The sequence below is a fragment of the Salmo trutta genome, chromosome 9, assembly GCF_901001165.1.
Source record: "Salmo trutta chromosome 9, fSalTru1.1, whole genome shotgun sequence".
NCBI classification, from domain to species: domain Eukaryota; kingdom Metazoa; phylum Chordata; class Actinopteri; order Salmoniformes; family Salmonidae; genus Salmo; species Salmo trutta.
Window position 1 is genome coordinate 11,233,118 of NC_042965.1, and position 25,399 is coordinate 11,258,516.

Consider the following 25,399-nt stretch of genomic DNA (forward strand, 5'->3'; position numbering starts at 1 on the left):
AGTGACATTATAAAAAGTGAATAGTGTTCCATTTATTAAAGTGGCCAATGATATCAAGTATGTGTATGTAGGCAGCAGCCTCTCTGTGCTAGTCATGGCTATTTAACAGTCTGATGGCCTTGAGATAGAAGCTGTTTTTCAGTCTCTTAGTCCCAGCTTTAATGCACCTGTGCTGACCTTGCCTTCTAATGGGGTGAACAGGCAGTGGCTCAGGTGGTTGTCCTTGATGATCTTTTTGGCCTTCCTGTGACATTGGGTGCTGTAGGTGTCCTGGAGGGCAGATAGTTTGCCCCCAGTGATGCGTTGTGCAGACTGCACCACCCTCTGGAGAGCCCTGCGGTTGTGGGCAGTGCAGTTGCCGTACTAGGCGGTGATGCAGCCCGATAGGATGCTCTCAATTGTGCATCTGTAAAGGTTTGTGAGGGTTTTAGGTAACAAGCCAAATTTCTTCAGCCTCCTGAGTTTGAAGAGGCTCTGTGGCATCTTCTTCACCACACTGTCTGTGTGGGTGGGTGGACCATTTCAGTTTGTCAGTGATATATGAACCGTTTTAGGAAACTAGGCGTATATCGCAAGTCACGACTTCACAGGTGAGCTGTTTGAAGGTAAAACTTTTTTTTTTTTTAAATCAAAATACGTTTTTTGGCAGAAATGCCTTCTCGAACATGTGAACTTTCATGTGCCTTAATATCAAACTTGTATAACATCTGTAAATACAAATAAAATTGTTAAATTACAAGCCTAGTTGGTTTAGCCACAGAAAAAGAGAGCAACCTTCCGGTTAGCCATGATTGGCTGAGATAATGTGGGCTGACACGTGCTATACATTTCTACCATATAGCACGCGTCTGTCTATTGGAGCTGGTTATGTTTAGGTAATCGTGTCAAACGCAGCTTTTTTCTTTAAATGTATTGCGTAGTAAACTTTCATAAACCTAATGTCAAGTTAAAGTGTACTGTTAGGTAGCTAACATTAGCTGGCTGGCTCGCTCGCTAGCTAATGTTATGTGTATGCTCTCCACTTTCTGGAGGACCGAGTTTTGAAATCAGTGGAAGTCAAGTATGATAGCTAAGGAGATGTAGAAAACACCAGTCTGGAATACATTGTCAAACTAAGGCAACCATGTATGGCATCAGACAGGAGACGCGTCCAACCGTGATGTATACTGGTAAGATTTTCAGATATTACACGTTTCTAATTTGGACAGAAAGTGGTTTCATTTCAAGTGTACTGTTAGCTAGCTAACATTAGCTGGCTGTGTCACTAGCTAACGTTATGTTTATGATCTTATTCTTCGTATCTCAGACACATTTGCTTGACTAGTTATAGCCATAGAACCTGGTGGTTAACTACCTGCAGATTCATGCAGGGTAGTAACATCATGAGTTTTGATGATGGTCCATTGTTTAACTAGCTATCTAGCTAGCTACATGTCTTAACAAAAGACTCCACTCTAATTTTGACAAAGTATTTCCATTTCAAGTTAAAGTGTACTGTTAGCTAGCTAACGTTATGTCATGCGTTGGGATTCATTGTTTACCTAGCTAGCTATCTAGCTACATTTCTTAACAAAAGACTCTCGTCTTAGTGTGCCAGAGCGCAGAATAACTTATGAATTTTTGAACGCTCAATACCCGTTGAATATATCCGGTGTCAGTAAACTTTGGCAACAAAGCGTAATTCATTTGTTGCCAGCAGCACAGGTACAGTCACCAATGCTCTGGATAACATGAAATAAGCCTAACCAGCTCTGCTAGGGCAAGTAAAATGGTCAGAGTGGGGTGTTCTCTCATTATGTGTCTGGAAGTAGCTGGCCAATATTTGCCAGTTAGCTTGGGTGCTTGACTGTAGTTGTGAGGTCAGAGCTTTTGGAACAACACTACTTACTGGCCAGAGCATCCAGTGTGCGCTCTGAACACAAAACCACAGCGATAGGGCAAGTAATGTTCAGTGAGCTGTTCTCTCTTCCTTAGATGTCTGGAAGTAGCCGGCAAGTTAGTACAGAACGCACAGCAGATCAACCCTTAAAGAGACGGGTGGGGCTAAAGCTTAAGAGGGTGTGAACAATGCTGAATGACTGTAGAAAAGAAGGGATCTCCAATGGTAGCACCAAAACATTGAAAGACGGTTTTCTCAAAAGTGAGTTTACAAGTCAAATCAAATTTATTTGTCACATACACATGGTTAGCAGGTGTTAATGCAAGTGTAGCAAAATGCTTGTGCTTCTAGTTCCGACCATGCAGTAATATCTAACAAGTAATCTACCAATTCCACAACAACTACCTTGTACACACAAGTGTAAAGGAATGAATACGAATATGTACATAAAAATATATAAATGAGTGATGGCCGAACGGCATAGGCAAGATGTAATAGATGTTATGGAGTACAGTATATACATATGAGATGAGTATTGTAGGGTATGAAAACATATAAAGCAGCATTGTTTAAGGTGGCTAGTGATACATTACATCAGGATGGCAAGATGCAGTAGATGGTATAGAGTACAGTATATACATATGAGATGAGTAATGTAGGTTATGAAAACAACTTTGATAAATTTTCAAAGCAGAATTACTTTGCCATTGTTTTCTCAAATGCACTTTATGATATATCATTTTGTAGCTCTGAGTCTCTGCTTTTATCCAATGTAAAAAACAGACATTCAAATATTGCTACATAAAACCGAATCCAGGTGGTGAGTCACATATGCACAAGAGGAATTTAAAACGTTCCACCTTCTCCACTGCTGTCCCGTCAATGTGGATAGAAGGGTGCTCCCTCTGCTGATTCCTGAAGTCCACGATCATCTCCATTGTTTTGTTGATGTTGAGTAAGAGGTTATTTTCCTGACACCACCCTCCCAGAACCCTCACCTCCTCCCTGTAGGGTGTCTCATCGTTGTTGGCAATCAAGCTTGCTACTGTTGTGTCATCTGCAAACTTGATGATTGAGTTGGAGGTGTTTTTTAAATTTTTTATTTCACCTTTATTTAACCAGGTAGGCAAGTTGAGAACAAGTTCTCATTTACAATTGCGACCTGGCCAAGATAAAGCAAAGCAGTTTGACAACATACAAAACACAGAGTTACACATGGAGTAAAACAACATACAATCAATGATGCAGTAGAAAAAAATAAGACTATATACAATGTGAGCAAATGATGTGAGATAAGGGAGGTAAAGGCAAAAAATGCCATGGTGGCAAAGTAAATAAAGTATGGCAAGAAAAACACTGGAATGGTAGATTTGTAGTTTGAAGAAAGTTCAAAGTTAAAATATAAATAATATGGTGCAAAGGAGCAAAATAAATTAAATAAATAAATACAGTAGGGGAAGAGGTAGTAGTTTGGGCTAAATTAAAGATGGGCTATGTACAGGTGCAGAGATGTATGAGCTGCTCTGACAGCTGGTACTTAAAGCTAGTGAGGGAGATGTGTTTCCAGTTTCAGAGATTTTTGTAGTTCGTTCCAGTCATTGGCAGCTGAGAACTGGAAGGAGAGACGACCAAAGGAGGAGTTGGCTTTAGGGGTGACCAGAGAGATATACCTGCTGGAGCGCGTGCTACAGGTGGGTGCTGCTATGGTGACCAGTGAGCGGAGATAAGGGGGGACTTTACCTAGCAGGGTCTTGTAGATGACCTGGAGCCAATGTGTTTGGCGACGATTATGAAGCGAAGGCCAGCCAACGAGAGCGTACAGGTTGCAGTGGTGGGTAGTATATGGGGCTTTGGTGACAAAACGGATGGCACTGTGATAGACTGCATCCAGCTTGTTGAGTAGGGTATTGGAGGCTATTTTGTAAATGACATCGCCGAAGTCGAGGATTGGTAGGATGGTCAGTTTTACGAGGGTATGTTTGGCAGCATGAGTGAAGGATGCTTTGTTGCGAAACAGGAAGCCAATTCTAGATTTCACTTTGGATTGGAGATGATTGATGTGAGTCTGGAAGGAGAGTTTACAGTCTAACCAGACACCTAGTTATTTGTAGTTGTCCACAAATTCTAAGTTAGAACCGTCCAGAGAAGTGATGCTGGACAGGCGGGCAGGTTGCAGGCAGCGATCGGTTGAAGAGCATGCATTTAGTTTTACTTGTGTTTAGGAGCAGTTGGAGACCACGGAAGGAGAATTGAATGGCATTGAAGCTCGTCTGGAGGGTTGTTAACACAGTGTCCAAAGAAGGGCCAGAAGTATACAGAATGGTGTCGTCTGCGTAGAGGTGGATTAGAGATTCACCAGCAGCAAGAGCGACATCATTTATGTATACAGAGAAAAGAGTTGGCCCAAGAATTGAACCCTGTGGTACCCCCATAGAGACTGCCAGAGGTCCAGACAGTAGGCCCTCCGATTTGACACACTGAACTCTGTCAGAGAAGTAGTTGGTGAACCAGGCGACGCAATCGTTTGAGAAACCAAGGCTACTGAGTCTGCCGATGAGGATGTGGTGATTAACAGAGTCAAAAGCTTTGGCTGTGCATGGTGAACAGGGAGTACAGGAGGGGGCTGAGCACGCACCCATGTGGGTCCCCAGTGTTGAGGATCAGCGAAGTAGAGGTGTTGTTTCGTACCTTCACCACCTGGGGGCGACCCGACAGGAAGTCCAGGACCCAATTGCACAGGGCGGGATTCAGACACAGGGCCTCAAGCTTAATGTTGAGCTTGGAGGGTACTATGGTGTTGAATGCTGAGCTATAGTCAATGAACAGCATTCTTACATAGGTAATCCTCTTGTCGAGATGGGATAGGGCAGTGTGCAGTGTGGTGGCGATTGCATCGTCTGTGGACCTATTGGGGCAGTAAGCAAATGGAAGTGGGTCTAGGGTGACAGGTAAGATGGAGGTGATATGATCCTTGACTAGTCTCTCAAAGCTCTTCATGATGACAGAAGTGAGTGCTATGGTGTGATAGTCATTTATTTCAGTTACATTTGTATTCTTGGGTACAGGAACAATGGAGCATGTGGGGACAGCAGACTGAGATAGGGAGATATTGAATATGTCCGTAAACACACCAGCCAGCTGGTCTGACCATGCTCTGAGGACGCAGCTAGGGATGCCGTCTGGGCCGGCAGCCTTGTGAGGGTTAACACGTTTAAATATCTTAACTCACGTCGGCCACGGAGAAGGGCTTGGTAACTGGCCACGTCGGTGGCACTGTGTAATCCTCAAAGCAGGAAAATAACATGTTTAGCTTGTCCAGAAGCAAGACGTCAGTGTCCGCGACGTGACTGGTTTTCCTTTTGTAGTCTGTGATTGTCTGTATACGCTGCCACATACGTCTCGTGTCTGAGCCGTTGAATTGCGACTAGTTCTTCCCGGCTGTATGTAATAAGACATAACCTTTTCTTGGCTAACAATTTAAGAAATAATACATAAAAATACAAAATACTGCAAAGTTTCCTAAGGACTAGAAGCAAGGCAGCCCTCTCTGTTGGCGTGATTGTGTGATCCAATTTGTAAGTCGCTCTGGATAAGAGCGTCTGCTTCACTCCACAGGTAATATTACACTTCACTACATTACAACGGTTTGATTTGTTTGATCCGAGCAATTCTTTTCTTAGCTAGCTACATAGCCGTCTTTGTATCAAAGATAATCGTGTAGCTTAGAGTAATTATCGAAGTTAGCTATCTTCGTCCTCCTAACGTAGTCATCACTGCTAGCTAGCTAGTCAACACTGCTAGCTAGCCAACCAGCCAACTTCCACCGACTAGCTGCACTATCTATTACATTACAACGGAACGACTTGACTAGTGTAGTGTTAGTGAGCCAGCTACTTAGTTGTCTTTGCATCTAAGATAATTGTGTAGTTTAGAGTAATTATTAGTAAGTAGCCAGCCAGACGTAGTCAACACACCTAGTCATCATTAATCCACTGCTAGCTAGCTAGCCAACAGCTAGCCAACCGTTACCGACTAGCAGCGCTGTAGATACCAATACTTTACAACGGAACGATTTGACTAGTGCAGTGTTGGCTAGCTAGCTACATAGTTGTCTTTGTCATAGCTTGATAATTGTGTAGTTTAGTAATTACCGAGGTTAGCTAGCCAGCTATTGCCGTCCCCCGCGACGCCATTTTTCCAAACCCAGCCAACTAGTAACACTGTAGAAACTAAAATACATTACAAAGGAACGTCTTGATTAGTGCTATGTTAGCTAGCTACAAAGTTGCTTTTGTATCATGACAAGGTGTAGTACTGAAACTATCGAGGTCACCTAGCCAGCTACACCTAGCCAGCTACACGGTCAAACAAAGTCAACAACGCAGCCACTGCTAGCTAGCCTACTCCACCAGCCAGCAGTACTGTATCATTTTCGTCATTTTAGTCAATAGATCTTTTGCAACGTAAGCTTAACTTTCTGAACATTTGAGACGTGTAGTCCACTTGTCATTCCAATCTCCTTTGCATTAGCGTAGCCTCTTCTGTAGCTTGTCAACTATGTGTCTGTCTATCCCTGTTCTCTCCCCTCTGCACAGGCCATACAAACGCTTCACACCGCGTGGCCGGTGCCACTCTAACCTGGTGGTCCCAGCGCGCACGACCCACGTGGAGTTCCAGGTCTCCGGCAGCCTCTGGAACTGCCGGTCTGCGGCCAACAAGGCTGAGTTCATCTCAGCCTATGCTACCCTCCAGTCCCTAGACTTCCTGGCGCTGACGGAAACATGGATCACCACAGATAACACTGCTACTCCTACTGCTCTCTCCTCGTCTGGCCACGTGTTCTCGCATACCCCTAGAGCATCGAGTCAGCGGGGTGGTGGCACTGGAATCCTCATCTCTCCCAAGTGGACATTCTCTCTTTCTCCCCTGACCCATCTGTCTATCTCCTCATTTGAATTCCATGCTGTCACAGTTACCAGCCCTTTCAAGCTTAACATCCTCATCATTTATCGCCCTCCAGGTTCCCTTGGAGAGTTCATCAATGAGCTTGACGCCTTGATAAGTTCCTTCCCTGAGGATGGCTCACCTCTCACAGTTCTGGGTGACTTTAACCTCCCCACGTCTACCTTCGACTCATTCCTCTCTGCCTCCTTCTTTCCACTCCTCTCCTCTTTTGACCTCACCCTCTCACCTTCCCCCCCTACTCACAAGGCAGGCAATACGCTTGACCTCATCTTTACTAGATGCTGTTCTTCCACTAATCTCATTGCAACTCCTCTCCAAGTCTCCGACCACTACCTTGTATCCTTTTCCCTCTCGCTCTCATCAAAAACTTCTCACTCTGCCCCTACTCGGATGGTATTGCGCCGTCCCAACCTTCGCTCTCTCTCTCCTGCTACTCTCTCCTCTTCCATCCTATCATCTCTTCCCTCTGCTCAAACCTTCTCCAACCTATCTCCTGATTTTGCCTCCTCAACCCTCCTCTCCTCCCTCTCTGCATCCTTTGATTTTCTCTGTCCCCTATCCTCCAGGCCGGCTCGGTCCTCCCCTCCTGCTCCGTGGCTCGACGACTCACTGCGAGCTCACAGAACAGGGCTCCGGGCAGCCGAGCGGAAATGGAGGAAAACTCGCCTCCCTGCGGACCTCGCATCCTTTCACTCCCTCCTCTCTACATTTTCCTCTTCTGTCTCTGCTGCTAAAGCCACTTTCTACCACTCTAAATTCCAAGCATCTGCCTCTAACCCTAGGAAGCTTTTTGCTACCTTCTCCTCCCTCCTGAATCCTCCTCCCCCTCCCCCCCACCCTCCTCCCTCACTGCGGATGACTTCGTCAACCATTTTGAAAAGAAGGTTGACGACATCCGATCCTCGTTTGCTAAGTCAAGCGACACCGCTGGTCCTGCTCACACTGCCCTACCCTGTGCTTTGACCTCTTTCTCCCCTCTCTCTCCAGATGAAATCTCGCGTCTTGTGACGGCCGGCCGCCCAACAACCTGCCCACTTGACCCTATCCCCTCCTCTCTTCTCCAGACCATTTCCGGAGACCTTCTCCCCTACCTCACCTCGCTCATCAACTCATCCTTGACCGCTGGCTACGTCCCTTCCGTCTTCAAGAGAGCGAGAGTTGCACCCCTTCTGAAAAAACCTACACTCGATCCCTCCGATGTCAACAACTACAGACCAGTATCCCTTCTTTCTTTTCTCTCCAAAACTCTTGAACGTGCCGTCCTTGGCCAGCTCTCCTGCTATCTCTCTCAGAACGACCTTCTTGATCCTAATCAGTCAGGTTTCAAGACTGGGCATTCAACTGAGACTGCTCTTCTCTGTGTCACGGAGGCTCTCCGCACTGCTAAAGCTAACTCTCTCTCCTCTGCTCTCATCCTTCTAGACCTATCTGCTGCCTTTGATACTGTGAACCATCAGATCCTCCTCTCCACCCTCTCCGAGCTGGGCATCTCCGGCGCGGCCCACGCTTGGATTGCGTCCTACCTGACAGGTCGCTCCTACCAGGTGGCGTGGCGAGAAGCTGTCTCCGCACCACGTGCTCTCACCACTGGTGTCCCCCAGGGCTCTGTTCTAGGCCCTCTCCTATTCTCGCTATACACCAAGTCACTTGGCTCTGTCATATCCTCACACGGTCTCTCCTATCATTGCTATGCAGACGACACACAATTAATCTTCTCCTTTCCCCCTTCTGACAACCAGGTGGCGAATCGCATCTCTGCATGTCTGGCAGACATATCAGTGTGGATGACGGATCACCACCTCAAGCTGAACCTCGGCAAGACGGAGCTGCTCTTCCTCCCGGGGAAGGACTGCCCGTTCCATGATCTCGCCATCACGGTTGACAACTCCCTTGTGTCCTCCTCCCAGAGTGCTAAGAACCTTGGCGTGATCCTGGACAACACCCTGTCGTTCTCCACTAACATCAAGGCGGTGACCCGATCCTGTAGGTTCATGCTCTACAACATTCGCAGAGTACGACCCTGCCTCACACAGGAAGCGGCGCAGGTCCTAATCCAGGCACTTGTCATCTCCCGTCTGGATTACTGCAACTCGCTGTTGGCTGGGCTCCCTGCCTGTGCCATCAAACCCCTACAACTCATCCAGAACGCCGCAGCCCGTCTGGTGTTCAACCTTCCCAAGTTCTCTCACGTCACCCCGCTCCTCCGCTCTCTCCACTGGCTTCCAGTTGAAGCTCGCATCCGCTACAAGACCATGGTGCTTGCCTACGGAGCTGTGAGGGGAACGGCACCTCCGTACCTTCAGGCTCTGATCAGGCCCTACACCCAAACAAGGGCACTGCGTTCATCCACCTCTGGCCTGCTCGCCTCCCTACCTCTGAGGAAGCACAGTTCCCGCTCAGCCCAGTCAAAACTGTTCGCCGCTCTGGCACCCCAATGGTGGAACAATCTCCCTCACGATGCCAGGACAGCGGAGTCAATCACCACCTTCCGGAGACACCTGAAACCCCACCTCTTTAAGGAATACCTGGGATAGGATAAAGTAATCCCTCTAACCCCCCCCCTTTAAAGGATTTAGATGCACTATTGTAAAGTGTTTGTTCTACTGGATATTATAGGTGAATGCACCAATTTGTAAGTCGCTCTGGATAAGAGCGTCTGCTAAATGACTTAAATGTCAAATGTAAAATGTAAATGATCCATAAGTCAGATTGAATCCAGAGTTGGTATATAAGGTGCATCCTGAAAGTATTCAGTCCCCTTTCCTTGATGAGGGAAAAAACAATTGAATCCATTTTAGAATAAGGCTGTAATGTAACAAAATGTGGACAAAGTAAAGGGGTCTGAATACCTAATGCACTGTAGAATCCATGAATTAGCTTCTAATTAATTTGAGAATGATTACCTGCTGAATTCAAAGATAACCAACCTACAGCACTTGACTAAACTCAACTTAAGTCATGCTTGTGGTATTGAGAGATAAACATGGTAATGCTTTCATTGATTGCACATAAAGAAAGATAGATTCTACATGATGAGTGCTTGATTTGTTATCCAACTGATCTTTCTGTCATCCTGTGAACCCCGTTCATTGCTGCTCGCAGCTATATTAGATTATGCTTTTCCAGAGAACATTCCCAATTAATCACATCAAACCAAATGGTGCTCTTTACAAAATAAATTGTCAAAAAGTATTTAACAACAACCTGTGTATCAACACCCCAATAGCCAAGCCAGGATGACAGAGGCAAGGACCGGGCACAGGGCAGGGTAGCTGTTAGTTAGGGCAGGACGCTTCGAGAAGGCAGGCAGCGTATGACCTTTACTCAATAGTATTGAGATAGAATACATTGAGAGCACAGAGTTTATTTTGTATTTAGTAATGACTAAAGGGAAGAGAATTTAAGACAGTTGCTCTTAACCCTTTAGACTCCAATAGAATTCTAGAATGATGCTGTAGATGACTGAGAATTTTCAAGATAAAGCACATTTTCTCACACATTTAAAACAAACCAATAGAGTTTAAAAACAAAGAATCAAATGACAATTACAAGTTAACTTCCTTTTAAAGAGCGCAACCTCTTCTTTAATATGACACCACTTTCAATAGTAATAACTGTCATGTGTGCTCCATCTCCGGCCTTTAGGTCACCAGTGCTCCCTCTCGACCAAGGCAACTGGGGAGGTCTCAGCTGGCTCATTAGGCTCTCATGCCTCAGCCGGTTGGTTAGGTTTAAGCGCCTCAGCTGAGGCGACCGGTCCGCTCCTGATTCCTGGGATCGCCCCTGTGGTTGGTGTCCTGCGGCTGGAGCCGAACGCGCCGGGGAGGGGGTACTGTCACGTATGCTCTCTCTCCAGCGCTCTAGGTCACTATGCTCCCATACCTCAGCTGGATTGACAGGTACCCGCGCCTTAGCAGAGTGGACCGGTCCGCTCCTGAATCCCGTGATCGTCATCTTGGTCGGTGTCCTGCGGCTGGAGCCGTGCGTCGGGGAGGGGGTACTGTCATGTGTGTTCCCTCTCCGGCCTCTAGGTCACCAGGCTGCTCGTAATGGCGCACACCTGTCAACATCGTTATGCGCATCACCGCATTATGACACTCACCTGGACTCCATCACCTCCTTGATTACCTGCTCTATGTATGTCACTCCCTTTGGTTCCTTCCCCAGGCGTCATTGTTTCTAAATTGTAGTAAATTTGATGAAAATTACTGGATTCAAAAAGTATAATATATTATACATATATTTTACACAGAACTACAATTATCCAAAATGTGACCAGAGGACAAAATATTCAGAAAGCATTTCAAAACCCATACAAAGTAAGCTGTTTTTCTGACAACGCGTTATACTTCTGTAACAATGTAAAAATGCAAACAACTATTCATAGACTATTCCAAAATGTAGGTAACCTCACTCAATAAGATTTAGTTCAGATCAGGCCTGACACAAAATGTGACTCACCACCTGGATTCTGTCTTATGTAGCAACATTTGAATTTCTGTTTTTACTGCTTGCTTGCTTACTTACTTACAAGCCATTAATATCTTTAAAAAAAGCAGTGATAGAAAGGATTACCTACACATACTGAGCAGCTTATGTTATAGACAGAAGCATGTTATGTCCAACCCATCCATTATCTCAGTCAATCATGGCTAGCGGGAAAGTTCCTGTCTTTTTCCTGTGGCTAAACCAACAAGGCTTGTAATTTAACAATTGTATTCGTATTTACAGACGGCATACCAGTTTGTTATTAATGCACATGAAAGTTCACATGTTCCAGAAGGCATTTATGGCAAAAAAAATGTTTTACTCCCAAATGCCTCTCCTGTGAAGTAGTGACGAATCACATATGAGTTCCAATGTGCGGGAATCTACTACCCTAACATAACAGCTAAGCTGTCAAATAATAGGAAAACGAGGCAATGTATAGCCTATGAATTTCTGCACCTATCAAACATGACAAACCATAAACTAAACCCAAAAGATAACAACAATAAATGACTCTAGCCTTCATTTTGGTGGCTAGTTAGCTGGTTGTCTGTATGAATAGCTAGTGAAAGTGACAACTCAGGTTGACCTTCATGAGCGCAGCCCGAATTTACCACTGCACACAACTTTTCCTGCCTGACAGACTAACTACTTAGCTAGCTAGCTACAGCAAGCAGCTTGAGCCGTTTCCATATTAATTACTTTCGTAGAAACAAGATAAAACAACCAGCTAGTTAACTGACTATACATCAAAACACTGCAACTGTTTCCGTGAGAAAAATAGCAATCATTCAAGCTCCACCGCTGATGTTCTAACCAAGTTATCATAACTTGTACTAACCAAGTTATCATAACATGATTTGCTAATCTGAGAGCTATTCCCCAAGTTTCAGAGCATCAAACATCGCCCACACCAAACATCTGCTGTTTACTTATTTCACTCACAACATCATTGCTTTCAAAGTACAAGGACTTCTCCGAATCACCAACCAACATACTGTAGATACAGCCTCTTTCACAGTGAAAAGTCGTGTCCGATTCGACATCGTCATTTTACATTTTAGTCATTTAGCAGACGCTCTTATCCAGAGCGACTTACAGTAGTGAATGCATACAATTTTGAGTAATGAAGTACAGTATATACAGTACCAGTCAAAAGTTTGGACACACCTACTCATTACAGGGTTTTTCTTTATTTTTTACTATTTTCTACATTGTAGAAACCTATGAAATATAACTATGAAATAACACATACGTAATCATGTAGTAACCAAAAAAATTGTTAAACAAATCAAAATATATTTTATATTTGAGATTCTTCAAAGTAGCCACCCTTTTCCTTGATGACAGCTTTGCACACGCTTGGCATTCTCTCAACCAACTTCATGAGAAAGTCACCTGGAATGCATTTCAATTAACAGGTGTGCCTTGTTAAAAGTTAATTTTGGAATTTCTTTCCTTTTTAATATGTTAGAGCCAATCAGTTGTGATGTGACAAGGTAGGGGTGGTATACAGAATATAGCCCTATTTGGTAAAAGACCAAGTCCATATTATGGCAAGAACAGCTCAAATAAGCAAAGAGAAATGACAGTCCATCATTACTTTAAGAGATGAAGGTCAGTCAATACAGAACATTTCAAGAACTTTGAAAGTTTCTTCAAGTGCAGTTGCAAAACCATCAAGCACTAAGAATGAAACTGGACTGCCATAGGAAAGGAAGACCCAGAGGATAAGTTCATTAGAGTTACTAGCCTCAGAAATAGCAGCCCAAATAAATGCTTCACAGAGTTCAAGTAACAGCCACATCTCAACATTAACTGTTCAGAGGAGACTGCGTGAGTCAGGCCTTCATGGTCGAATTGCTGCAAAGAACCCACTACTAAAGGACACCAATAAGAAGAAGAGACTTGCTTGGGCCAAGAAACACGAGCAATGGACATTAGACCGATGGAAATCTGTCCTTTGGTCTGATGAGTCCAAATTTGAGATTTTTGTTTCCAACTGCCGTGTCTTTGTGAGACGCAGAGTAGGTGAACGGATGATCTCTGTTGGAAAAGCATTCCAGATGCAGCTGGTTGAGAGAAGGCCAAGAGTGTGCAAAGCTGTCATCAAGGCAAAGGGTGGCTACTTTGAAGAATCTAAAATCTAAAGTATATTTTGATTTGTTTAACAATTCTTTGGTTACTACATGATTCCATGTCTTCAATATTATTCTATAATGTAGAAAATAGTATAAAATAAAGAAAAACCCTTGAATGAGTAGGTGTGTCCAAACTTTTGACTGGTACTGTATTTTTTTAAAGTCAAATGACAGCATACCCTGTTTCTGGTTGATGACAACAGCCACACGAATACAACAACAGGTTGTTAGCAGGTAAATTTTACGATATTGACACAGATATTGCTAGAAAAACAAGACCGTTTGAAGCCGCTATAGTAATTTAAAGAAAGGCCGTCGGAGGCCGTTATGGGTCCTAAACAGTTTTTTAATAACATGCGTAAAATAGTAAATACTCTAGGTGAAAAATTCAGTTCAAGAAATTGGAAGTCAATCTGTATGGACAATACCGATTGGAATTCAATGTGCCATAGCCATGAAAATAGCTTTCATCTCCGTTATTGGAGAGAGAAAGAGGGAGCAGGAAGGCGAACACAAGGAGACAGTGGAGATAATCTAAATGACAGGTCTAGTTATCTTGAATGCAAATGCTTGCCATGTGTTTTCAAAAATGACACATTTGCTCTTTATTGATAAATTAAGGATCACATGCTATAATGCTCCCAATATACTTTGAGAGACCAGACAAAGAGCCACTCTTATCGTTTAGATGACAGAATGTGTGGACACTCATTTCGAAGCTCTTTCCCAGCTCTAGTACTGCTCATGATGTAACCATAGTTAAACATTCATTATGCCAATTGTCAGTGTGGTATCGACAGTGGGATTTGGGTTATAAGGATCTGTGAAAAACTGATGTATAAACCTAGGCCTTCTACATATAGTGAAACAGACCAACAAAAAACGAATTCAAAACAATCGTTAGTTTAATTATAGTTTCTTTATTAATGATAATGTTATCATCATAATTACCATCACCTATTTGCCTGTGATAATATCTTGCCAATCTTGCTTTTCCCTGTAACGATCGTCTGACAGAGGGGACCAAGATGCAGCGTGGTAAGTGCTCATATTAACTTTAATGACACTTTAAATAAAACAAAAGCCAACAGTTCTGCCAGCTGAACACACAAGACAGAAAACAACTACCCACAACACCCCAAAGGAAAACAGGCTGCCTAAGTATGGCTCCCAATCAGCGACAACGATGTACAGCTGTCCCTGATTGAGAGCCATACCAGGCCAAAACAAAGAAATACAAAAACATAGAAAAAAGGACATAGAATGCCCACCCTAGTCACACCCTGGCCTAACCAAAATAGAGAACAAAAACCTCTCTATGGCCAGGGCGTGACAATCACAAATGTGCAGTATGCTGCAGTATGGTTATGCTTTGGAATAACAAATAAAGGTCCCGATAAAAAAGTATGCTTAGATGTTTCTTAAATCCATACCCTTTAGCAATGCTGCAAGCATTTGTTTTGGATGAATAGTCCTATGGGTTTTAGTGGTGGTTTATACAGTAAAATAGTAATCCTATATTCTCTCTGTGGACATGTACATAATGTACATAACCTCCTGCATGAGAGACGCTTCAGAAATATTGAATCATATTTACATGCCTGTACATATTCCAGGAGGACTCCAGCATTGGAGTAATGACTGATAAGACTTTGAAGGCCAACCTCAATAAACTGCATCACTAATTCATGCAAGCAAGGAGTCTGACAAATATTTTTTTAAAGTGATCAAAAACCTTTTCATAATAAATTCAAAGATAAAGTAACCTTTGAATAAAAGAGATTTAAACAGTATATTAAATATTTGTTCTGTTTTTAAATTAAATTAAGACAAATGCAGTGATAAGTAAGTTTTTCCTTCTGAACACGCTGCAGGCCGTAACTTGAATACCTCTCGACCAATTAGAAAATTACCCAGGATATGAAATACTGTTCACTGGTGTGCTTCATCAATTACTGTAAAATGAAGTATTTTGCTGCTCCAGCAAACCTGCGCTGGCAGGAGTCGTTATTTATGTCCCGCTGTAAACAGTCAGATCATAACCATGGCTGCAAATAATATTTATTAATTATGAGAAAATATAAAATTGAAGTGGTCAGCAAAACCCAAAACCGAAAAAAATGTATATGTCATCCAGAACTGACGTGACTACTGCCTGACTCATATGAGCAGGTGAGGGAGGCTGTTATGAGACATGATATCGATAACACTTTATTATCATTATGAAAATTATTTTTATTGATACAGCAGGTGATATACTGTGCTAATAACTCAAAGTGACAAGCCATATATTCAACTGCCTTGATTTTTAAACAATTGCTTCATGCCAATATTGGAGTACACACAATTTTTTTTAAATCTAAAGTGCAGAAGAAGCCCAGCCTCATGAGATGAGTGTCGGACAGTACTAGGAAGCGGCATCTCAGAGAATCTCTGTGTGATGTTGCTGTGAGCGAGTAGCTTGTATTTTTAGGTCTTACCCTGGGCACTCGCTGTCCCCTTAGCCCATATATGCACTCAGGCATACAGAGAGAGAGCGGAGCGGCAGACTGTGGGCAGGCCCTTTTAAAGGTGAACTTCAGGTTTGTATTCAAAGGCAGAGTATTGTCAGGAGAGCACAGCTCCACTAACAACTACTCCAACCCCAGAGGTCTCCAGCACAGATGTGGACGTGCCCGACAAACAAAATGTCAGGTCAAACCCTTTTCTAACTCAGCCAGGGGTTTGTTAGAATGAGTTGGGAATAGACCCTGAAGATGTTTTTTTACCAACTGCGTTCTCTCCTCTTTCTGTTCAGTGGTATCTCATTGAATACTGATACCCATACCTATAGCCTATAGGCTATAGACTGTGTATGGACACCATTAGCAAAATAGGATCCTGGGGATATGTTCAAATAATTCATTTTCTCCTGCCCCTCTTTAGCTGTAGATCATTGCTGATTGCATTGAGATCAAGTTTAACCAATCAATGTCCAATTTTATGAAAAGCGCTGTTCACATACAGTACTATACATTCTGTAAATCAAACTGCAAATGTCATGACATTATGTAACTGTATGACTTCAAATTGGTAACCCAAGATGAGGCTTCAGGGAAGCTATTCATAACAAGATGGATTGATTCACAGTGTACCACACCCATTTGCATGAGTTATCATAATGAATACTGATGTCAGTCGAAAGCTTTTTCCCACATACTTATGATCGCTCCATACTTTTGAGATGATGCTAGAAACAATGAGGAGAGAGCTGTAGGTGGATAATGTATTACTGTACCAGGAGAGAGAGAGAAAATTGATTGGCACGGTCAAGTGTGCATCACTGAGAGAAATTATGCCTTTTGATGTTTGCCCTTAATGGAGGAAGATAGTAGATGTCAGAGGCAATAATGGCCAAACAAAAAGCTTGTAGAAGGCATTTGTATTTATTAAATTGCCTCCTCCAATGGTTTCCTGGCAGTTTTTCCTGTTTGAAAATATACTGACTATACAAAACATTAGGAACACCTTCCTAATATTGAGTTGCACCCCCTTTTGCCCTCAGTTCATCAGGGCATGGACCCTACTAGGTTTCTAAAGCTCTTTCGGGCCGCTAAACAACTATTGATTTAGAACCACAGAGAGTTACCGCAAGTCGCAAAGAAAACAGGTGCTGCCTCCACTATTCCAGCACCAACATCATCAAATCACCTCTGCTTAGTCTAATACAGTGACCAAAAAATATACCAAAAACAATATAGTCAATACATTAGCTTAGTATGTTGCGGTCCATGGTTCTTATTTCTGTGTATGTGCGTGCGTGCGTGTAGAAAAACATGTTGACTTACCCTACTTGTAGAGAAACGCCAATGACATCCTCCTCTCTTTCATGTTGTTGAAACAGTCTATCATTCTGTCATACGGTACACACTTTTATTTGTTGTTTTCCTAGGCTACCTGGCTTAAATACTTGCTTGCTAGCCTAACTTTGACGACATGGAACTCTATTCCACATCACGTAATTAGATTTACAAAAAAGATACAAACACAACTTATGGAACAAATATACCTTATTACAATGGAATGTATTGTAATTTTTTAAAAGGTATGACTGCCTTAATTTTGCTGGACCCCAGGAAGAGTAGCTGCTGACTTGGGGATCTATAATAAAAACAAATACTTCCATTCAACGTTAGCTAGTTAACGTTAGCCTTCTACATCTAGCTACATATTGAACTTCCATCCTCTCAGGCCAGGGGCACAAAAATGTATGAATTAATGGTTGGATCAGAATCGTTGTTACAATCACTGGCCAGTACGGAGAATTAAGTAAAACTACACGTCCAAATCCATATCTCCATCCATGGCTAATTTAGGAAAGGGACAATTTTAGCTAGCTAGCTAGCCAAAGGAGGACAACAACACAACGATATGCAACAATTCAAGTTTGTCTGTCAATGACGTATACTCTCAATGGGATTTGATAGGAGTCACGCCAAGACTCAAGCTGGCTTCTCTTTACAGTTTATTTTAGGTGCGCAGGACAATTCAACTGTTGAGCTCACTCAGTTTAGCTCAATGCTTATTGGCATATTTTTTACAAATGTTCGCTGGCTTCTCTTGCCTTCAATGCTACGGGCGGCAGCAATGTCATACTCGTTTGGACCAGACAGCATCAAATAAATAGCCTACACGTAGAGACATAGAGGGGCGCTGTTTCGCTCGCTCGGATGCTTTCTCCAGTGAGATACGTTCAGCCTCTAGCGAATTGAAGAAAAATGATGAAACACAGAGAGACTAAAGATCAATAAAGATCAATTATTATTATTTTGTATTTTTTATTGTTAATTTTTTGGGGAAGCTTGGCTTCTCTTGGCATTCATGAATACACGCCACTGGTTGACTCCAATGCTTCCCACAGTTGTGTCAAGTTGGCTGGATGTCCTTTGTGTGGTAGACCATTCTTGATACAAACGAGAAACTGTTGAGCATGAAAAACCCAACAGCTTTGCAGTTCTTGACACACTCAAACCAATGTACCTGGATACCTACTACCATACCCTGTTCAAAAGCACTTACATATTTTGTCTTACCCATTCACCCTCTGAATGGCAGACATTCACAATCCGTCTCAATTGTCTCAAGGCTTAAAAATCCTTCTTTAACCTGTCTCCTTCCCTTCATCTACACTGATTGAAGTGGATTTAACAAGTGGCATCAGTAAGGAATAATAGCTTTCACCTGGTCAGTCTATGTCATGGAAAGAGCTTGTTTTGTAATGATTGTAAAGTTTTGTACACTCAGTGCATATTTTCTACTCTGATAGACAGATGAATGTCCAATTACCATTTACATTCTGAACCACAACTCCATTTTTTACAAATCTAAATTACAAAATTCTATTAAAGAGGTTGATATGGTGAATTAGTTACTAAATAAATGCACAGATGGAGGGGGGTTTAGCATAATCAGCGGTTCCTGAGGAGCAGCTTTGAGAGACTGTTGTGTGGTACTGCTGCACCTTCTCCACTCAGGTCTAATGAGTTCATGCAAAGGGGAGGCCAATTGCTGACGTGAGTTCATAAGCATTAGCTTGGACCAGGCACCAGGCAGATCTACTTATCTTTAAATCATCTGTATTTCCAGACAGTACAGCCAATTATATGGCTACAGCAACGCCGCATTGCCACCAGTTCATCCTCCAATGGTCTAGCTCTCTACAGCACCATGCCGTCAGGTCGCTGCCTTAGACCTGGGTCATATTGGAGTAGAGGGGTGGTTTTGAGTGAAGGGCAGATGGGATATGAGCCTTCTGAACATCACAGAGAGACGTTGACATACAGTATTTAAGTCACAGTCTCTCGGTGCTTCTATGAGTCAATGATTGGCAGTGGATGACGATCTTAATCACCATGGGGTTCAGTAACCTAATATTCCTCATCATTAGAATGTCACATTTCCTGCACTGATAAATTCCCTTACTGTTTTCCTTTGATGTTGCAGATGACTATCTTCACACTATAATGAGACAATACAGGCTACTTTGCCATGTGCTGCTTTGAAACCAAAGTAGTAATTACTGACAATAATTCATTGTGAGTACCAGCCATCTCACTCTGACTGCAGTCAGACATTCTCATTGCCTCATAAAGGATTTTCGATTTTATTCGCAGCAATGTTTTAAACCAGGATGGCAAACCCCAAAAAACGATCAAGATGATTTTGAACTGTTTGTTAGTTAAAGCAAAATCACCACTGCTGTTTTGGAAAGATGACAGAACATGTAATAGCAACGACCAACTGCTGTTTTGTGTTTTTGTGCATTTTGCCCCTGCTAACAGGGGTATTTTCTCCTCTATTTGAAATCCTTCCCTGGATAATTATGTATTGTCGATGCATATTCTCAGATAATGAATGCCTTACCACCAAGCTATGAAATTAGCATAGACCCTTATTTGCTAAAATACACACAAAGACAACAGAGAAACTACCCCCCATACCATGGTGCTAAATTCAACCAAGGAAGACAAAAAATTGCTTTAGCAAATGTTCTCCCTACATAAATAACATATTGTCATTTGGTGTCCATTATTATCTGGGGAAGAGAGTAACGAAAATGTAGCAAAAGATGTCAGCTTGAGGAGCAAAGGACAACAGTGCCCCTGTGTGGACTAAAGCGTCTCCCCAGCCAGTTAACAGAGTGATGAATCTTTTCAGTGAGCTGGCTCTTTTGGCTCCGTTCAGCTCAAAAAGCCATTCATTTGGCTCCCAAACTGCTCTTCGTTCAGTAGCGCTTAAAAATGTACCTAAAACCATAAAAATGGCAAATCTGGGGGTGGTTGGCCGGGGTGGATGGGTGGCGTATAACACGAACATCTAGCAACCCAAAGGTTGCAAGTTTGAATGTCATCACGGACAATTTTAGCTAATTAGCAACTTTTCAACTACTTCCTACTTCGTAAGTACTTAGCATGCTTGTTAACCCTAACCTTAACCCTTTAACCTAACTCCTAAACTGAACCCAAACCTTAACCCTAACCCCTAGTCTAGCTAGTATTAACCGGCTAGCTAATATTAGCCACCTAGCTAGAATTCATAACATACATTTAGCAAAGTTGTAACATATAGAACTTTTGCAAATATGTAACATATTGTACATTTTGCAAAATCGTAACATATAATACAAATTGTAATTCGGAACATATCAGACGAAATGGGTGATGTGGGTCCACAAATGAATGCATACTGTACCATACGAAACATCACATATCATACTAAATGGAGTGTCACAGATTTAAAAACAGAATAATATGAAATGCTCTGAGAACAGGTTGGACCAAATTATTAGATGGCCTGCAAATGTTTTTTACCCACAGCAAAAATGTGTGTGGACCAGAAAAAGCTCTCTCCTCACTATCTATTGTTCCTGTAGTGAGGAATTACAATCTTCAGAGAATATTTATCTGCAGATAATCATTGTCTGGAACTAAGAATCAGTAGTAACAGTCAGCAAATCAGGAAGCCAAATGAACGTATTTTTCAAAGATTTGATTCCGTTCACGACGTTCACCCAAAAGAGACATTCAAAAAAAGCTGTTCGTTCACAAACGACCCATCGCTGGCTAGTTTACAGCTAAATACTGAAGCCAGTTGTAATGAATGCCATGGTTGTGTTTCTTTCACGCTAAATTAACATGCAGACCATGTATTCATAGCTCCATTTCACTCTATATTTATATCCATTAGCCATTAATAGCTGCTTAAGTCTCCTCCATGCAATTAACTGTCATTAACTATTTAAGTATTAACAACGAGAAATGAAAAATGGCTTTAGTTGTGACAGTCAGTGCCTCTTTCAAGAGCTGTATTTCTCAGAGCACCCATGTCGGTATGGCACAGCAGGGTTCAAAACAAATATACGGAACCAGTCATCACCAGCGGGGGGCGGTGTCATACAAATACCCAGAGCCATGCCGTGCATTATCTGAGGAGGGCTCTACTCCAATCCAGCACAAGCATGAGCATTTGCAGTTATAGAGACTCTATGGGCTGGTTTCCCGGACACAGGATAACCCTAGTCCTGGAAATTTCCTTTGAACATGCTTTTTAGTCCAGGACTAGGCTTATTCTGTGCCCAGGAAACCCCCCCATAGTCTCTATAACTGCATAAATGCTGATGTTTGTGTTCAAGTGTAGTAGAGCCCTCCTCTGACATGGACACAGACAAAGAGAACATCCATACTTGAGAGGTGTTCCTTCAGTAGAGGTGTGCCAAACTAATGAAGATATCTTATTGGGGTTGATTGGGGTAGGTCAACTAGGGTTCTATGGTTCTATGGTTCACTCTAAGAGTGAATCATCATCAGAATAAAGCTTATTGGTCGATGGGATGTGCAACATAGACGGAGAAGATGAGGCCTCTGAGCCCAGGCCAGTTATTATATCCTATCAATTATCAACCTCTCTCAGACATTTTTGGATGCGGGGGTAAGACTTACATTGGCTTGAGTGATTTATAGGGCATAGAGCTTTTTCCTGACCACCATGCGACCTGACCAGGAAAAACTCCTGGCCCTCTGCATGAGATCAGGCATTGAGATTAACAGAGCACATGGCGCTACCTCCCATGGTGCAGTTTACAGGGTTGACTGTGACTGTCTCCCCATCACTCCATCTCAGTTGTATAGAAGAAGGGAAACGATTCAATTGTCCTCAGCCAACCCAGGCAGTTTCTCTCTGCCTGGGATTGCTGATGCTAGCCTTATTTCTCTGCTGCCAGAGGAAGGAGAGAAAATTCCCTTTGCATAGAGAGAGGCGTCAGTCACACTGCTTTGATGTGTCAGTATACTGCATGCACTCAGTCTTGGCATCTAGCACAACTTGACTCAATCCAGGCGACACGCTCTAATTTTTTTTATGTCATCCTTGTCTGGAAGTAAGTGTTAGGGGATTTGTCAATTTGTCACCACTGAGAGCTGTTCACATGTAGGTCAACAGCCAAGACAAATGAAAAACCACAGTGTAGCTGTCTATCTTTGCCCTGTTTCAGAGCTAATTTTAGAACTTGAAAACAAATCATGGCATGTCCCTGTTCTCTTCTCTTGGGTCATGGTGTAGTAGTGGGGTGAATCACAAGGTCCCTGTAGTCTCTAAACCTGACTATTGTTCCTTCCTCTAGCGGTTGAAAATGGAGTGGCCATACATCATCCTACAGCTGTGTACTCCGGGTTTAGAGAGGCAAAGTCGTGTGAACCAATAAAGCCCGGGCCCAAGTCCTACTTCTACACACATTACTAACCTCTGAGATTCTCTTGTCCCCACTTTTTCTTCTAGTGCTCTCTTCCTCCGGCTGTGTCTATGTCTAAAGACAACTTCTGTCAATATTATCTCCTCTAACCCTTCCTGCTGCCCCAGGTGTACTATCTGTTATACAGAGGAGGATTCAGCCTTGGTTGCAGTGAAGAGAATAGTTCATTAATACCCAGGTCGGCTGGCTATTGAAGGCCCATTTGCTGTCACACATCATAGCATCTACATCAGACGTCTGGATATTCTAGCACTAGGAGAGGCTGTTTTCCAAAGAGACCGTTTACATGATATATAGCCTTTGGGTACTACACACAAACTCCTTTAGTCTCCATGTAAATGACTATGGTAAAGAGAAGAGGGAACACCAGGGAGCAGTTCACTTTAAACTGGGGTTTCAATGTCATCATACCTGTTTACCGTCCAACAGAGCCATTTCCTGTGGAGCATAGAGTACTCCTGCATTCATTTCAATAATGTAATTGCACATCAAGAATATATCAATATGAAGTTATCCCATAACGTGTTAATATTATGTAAAAACTTGTTCAATCACTACTTGATTAAGGGAATTATTATGAGCAAACACTTAATACTATACTGATGGAGGGAATTTCTTTGTCTTGGGTTTGCAGACGGAAGCATCTGAAGCTGCTTTCCTGCAGTCTGCCAATGGCATATGTGCAGACAGATAGCAGCCCTATATATGAAATTGGATTGCGGGACTCTACAGGCGTCCAGATGTAAGAGCTGAGCTCCGGCCTCTCTGGTTGACTGGTCAGCTGTGACTGGCCAGGCCTGGACCACAACCCTCACAAAAACCCCACCATAAGGCTCCTCCCTGGGGTCAGGGTGTCTGCCAGCAGGGTTAAGCGCAATATGCCGGGGCTTTCTCTGCATATCACAAAGAGTATTGATCTCTCTCTCTGTGTGTGTGTGTGTGTATGTGTGCGCGTGCGTGCGTGTGTGTGTGTGCGTGTGTGTTTAATGCGGTCATAAACATCAGGGAAAGTAATATTGAACAATGAGGCTACAACAGACACCAGGCTACAACTGCTTTGCTAATATGTCAGTGACTTTTACCCATTCAATGCTGCCTAGTATACCACCTTTCGATACTGACAAAACAGCATAACACTCATCAGTAATGTACTGTAGCAGGGCAATGATCAAAAACATTCTAATTACAAAAATGTCTAATTGAACAATTCAGTTAGGAAAAAACATCTGTTAATTATTTCTTAACAGCTCCATTACAGATTTCTAAAACAGTGCAATGGATTTGAATTCACTGCTCTTAACATTCACTGCTCCACCCCCCCCCCCCCCCCCCACACACACACACACACACACACACACACACACACACACACACACACACACAACATAAATCCTACTACAGGAGAAAACTGGAACATATCAGGAATAACAAAGTACAAAGTCTTCAATTTCTTTAACACCCAGAGACCCTCAAAGGACGTCTTTGAGCTAAAGTTCACAAACAGACACTCCTAAACACACTTTTATAACCACAGAGAGCGGAATAATAAAACGGCTGGGAGAATATCAAAGCCAGACTTTGTCTGAGAGAACAATCGCGCACAGACACACACACCCGTGTCACCTTACACGGAGCATGTGCTCTGATTTAATGCTTCCTGAGACCTCAGAGCCAGGTGGCACGGAGTAATCACAGACAACACAGCCCACATGACATTACTAACTACAGTGACATTGAGGAAACAAAAAGCTATTCCCCCATCCCTATCACAATCCCTCCACAGCGTATCATATAATGAGATCACCACTTCATGTTGGTCTCACCAGAGAGAATAGAGCTGCCCTACATCTGGCACAGACAGGAGACAAGATTTACTTTTACACCACTGAACACGAGATGCTGTTATTGGCTTTTTTCCTGGATTTTGATTACAGATAATCATCTAGAAGAAAACACAGAATATAATTTGAAGACAAATTAGCACACTAGGTGTGTTGGACTCTGGAAAAGTCATTTCCAAACTTGCTCAGACAGTCAAAATGTTATTTGTTTTTTTTTGCTAAAAAGATTCTACAGTTGATGTCTGCACCCCGCGGGATTCTAGGTAGGATAATACAACAATTTCCCATCAAAACCATCCGTTTAAACTGTAGATATCAGGGTTTTTTTGCATGAGCTGCGTCTCAATCCAACGCATCCACCAATGACTGCCTTCCGCATCTGCGGTGGAAGGTGGCTGAGATAGCGGTGTTTGTCAGACCATGAGACATCCCGAAAGTTGGTCTTATCCCGAAAACGTGTGTAGCGTCCGAAAGGCGTACTAGCTAATATGACCACTCTGTAGAAAGATGAGACTCCCACGAACAAGATGCTATTCTCCGATTTGCTCTGGGACCCCCGTGTCACGGGACAGTTCTGAAGTCGGTACCGCCGATCTGCCAACTTATGTCTGTAGCGTCCGAACAGTTTTGGCTACATGCTAATATACATGTTTTGCTCTAGGACACACACAAGCCTCACAAGCCTCGTCTGAAGGTACCCCGGTACCAGTTGAAATAAATTATGAAAGTACATGGACGTAGTTTAGTGCCAATTCTTTTTTTATATGAGTAAACATGTATATAAATGATTATCTGATCT